Source organism: Arachis ipaensis, chromosome B03 (assembly GCF_000816755.2).
Source record: "Arachis ipaensis cultivar K30076 chromosome B03, Araip1.1, whole genome shotgun sequence".
NCBI lineage: Eukaryota > Viridiplantae > Streptophyta > Magnoliopsida > Fabales > Fabaceae > Arachis > Arachis ipaensis.
The window spans coordinates 14,948,529-14,951,665 of NC_029787.2; the positions used below are offsets into that span (position 1 = coordinate 14,948,529).

Consider the following 3,137-nt stretch of genomic DNA (forward strand, 5'->3'; position numbering starts at 1 on the left):
TTCCACTCGGTCAAGCACGCTGAGGATACCGATTTCAACTATGACCTTGTCTACCACAGAGATGGCATATCTGAGGACTACACATTTCTCATGAATCCATTTCATTGAGGTATCGGGTCAATTTGTGGTGACTTTTTGACGTTCGTCACAAGACGGGGTTAGCGACCAATGTCGGTCCCGGATAAGCAGGCCATGTCTCCGGATTTCCTAATGGTACGAACTCAAATCTGTAGACCTTACGAACTTCTGTCATCTTGTACACATCATTCACATACAGCTGTCAGTCGAGTCACTGGTTGGCACAGCAAGTAATAACATGTCGACATTGTAGTCATTCCACCGGAAAGTGCCCACAGTCACACATCCACCGCACAAGATCAACTGCCAACACCTTTCCATTGGGCATTTCACGCACCTTAAACACCTCGTTTCGTCTATCAAACCGGTGTACAACTATATTTCCAGCACCTTGCATATTTGCTTCTATCCACTGTTGTGCAAAGGCAGAGAAAGTAAATCCAGCCCACTTGCGATCGTGAGCCTCGGCACTCTTCCACGTAAATAGCTCATTTAACCGATAATATGTTGCTCGGACGAGCGCTAAAACAGGGAGGTTTCGGGCACCCTTCAGCACTGAATTAATGCACTCGACAATGTTTGTCATCATGTGGCCTCATCGATGTCCCTCGTCAAATGCCAATACTCAGTGTTTAAGTCCAATGGCATCGTACCACCGGGCATATGCCTCGCCTCACTCTTGCAACCTCTTATAGTTGATGTTGTACTCCTCTACCGTTCTTGAATACTCAATGTTGACCATAGATTTTTGCAAGTGCGGAACTTTGAATACCCTTAAGAAGTTGCTACCGATGTGCCTAATACAAAACACCCACCATGCTCTTGGAGGTTGCCAATCACCTCCGAAACGATTTACTACTGCTCGAATTGACTCATGTCAATCTGAGATTATACCCACACCATCTCTTCTAACAATATGCCTTCGTAAATTACTGAGAAAAAATGTCACGCATCAGCGGTCTCCCCCTCCACTAGGGCCAAAGCGATAGGCACAATGTTTTGGTTACCATCTTGTGCAACAGCAACCAAAAGTACACCTTTGTATTTTCCGTAAAGGTGTGTGACGTCAACCTGAACTAGAGGCTTGCAATGCTTGAATGCTCAAATTCACGGGTTGAAATTCCAAAATACGCGATGAAGTATCCTGACACTATTCGCCTCCTTACTCCCATTGTACAAAGGTCGTGTTTCTATTTGGACAATTGAGGCAAGCATCTTCCGAACCATGACTGATAAGAATCTTCCCAACCACCAAAAACTTTGGTTATGAACTTCTGCTTTGCCAACTAAGACTTTTGGTAACTGATGGTGTAGTTGAACCTTGACTGGACTTTCACAATTATAAATTTCACCTTGATGGATGGGTCGATCTTAACCAATGGCCTTATAGCCTCAGCAACTGTATCCAAGTCTAACTTGGAATGATCCTGTGAAATCGTTCCCATGGTGCGCATGTGTCTACCGTTGTATTTGCGTATCTCCCAACAACCTTTTTTCTGTATCAAGCTGGCTCGGATAAGCCAATCGCACCTTTGCTCATACGTCTTGCATTTTGCATAGAACGTCTGTGGCTCAGACTCATACACATTGTAGTTGACTCATTTACAGATAATGTAACTTTTAATTGCTGCGACGACCGACTTTCTAGAATTATATTCCATTCCAATCTTGAACTCTCCGTCCTCAGGATCAATAACACCTACAAAAAGCAGAAATCATCATTCATTTATCCATCCAAAATATAAATTAAGAAAAACGTATTATTCACTCATCACATACCTATGTTTGTATATTCCGGAAATTCCGGTGCATGCATTGCGTCAAGATCTAAGTTACGCATAAAGGGTGGAACGTCCATCGGTTGACTAACTGCAGGAGGAACCACTACATTCTCCGCTGCTGCCTCAACTCCCACATCACCATCCTCGTCTTCGTCGCCAGCTTCATAAGTAGTTTCGAAGTCGTTTTCACTGTCAGTGTTCATTCTTTCGTACACTGTAGCTCTATCATTCTCTATATCTGAATCATTTTAAATCTCATCTGCCTCTACGTTTTCAAACTCAACATACAGTTCAATCTGTGGCTGTCGCACCTGAGTCTGTCGGTGAATTTGGATCATATTCTGCATACTTTCTTCGTCAATGATCGGCATAATATCAAACTGTATTCGACCACCAAAAACTATAACAAAATTTCGGTACAAAATACTGCTCACTCTCCTCAACATACCGTTCTCCATGCTTTGACAAAGATCGTTCTGAAACTTCATGAACGTCATGGTGCATGGAACCACAAACGAAAACGGATTCTGACACACAAACCTCACTCCTTCATGAGTATTCCGTATAATCTCACCGTTGTGATACACTAGCAAGTTTGTGGTACCTTCTATCACACCAGAAACACACTCAAACAACTTTTCTCTTCGCAATGAAATGGTATCGAACTTGGCCTTATATAGGCAGAGCACTCAACATGTACACCACGTGTTGCATCACCATCGAATCACAGAATGACACGTCAGCAACACGCCCCCACATGTTGAAGGTGCCCTCGAATCACACATTGCCACGTTAGCAACACGCCTCCCACATATTGCCAGCTCACCCTACACGTGCTGCATCAGCACACCCCCCACATATTGATGCTACACATCTAATACGTCCACCTACATATAAATACACCAAAAACATCCATTTTCATTCAAAACACCAACATACCATATTATAAAAAATGAGCTTATGAATATATATAAAATAATAAAAAACAAACAAAATAATCACACAAGACATACCATCAACGCTTTGAAATATTAATATAATGTTGAATATTAACTTCTATTAATACCTGCAAGGAACACGTTCTTCATGAAATTAAGGAATAAAAAAATTGAAGTTACAGATTTTGTGAATAAAAAGTGCCAAAATTTTCGTGAATAATAATAAAAAAAACTAAAACAGAAAATAATTTTTTTTTTAAAAATGTAAAATATAAAAAAGTAGTTACTCATCGGTGTTAAGCATTTATATTTCAAAATTTAAATTAAATAACAGTGTTAG

General features: G+C 40.9%; 1 pseudogene; it reads right to left on the minus strand.

Annotated features, from left to right (window-relative positions):
- LOC110269986 lies at positions 7–2,963 on the minus strand (annotated as a pseudogene).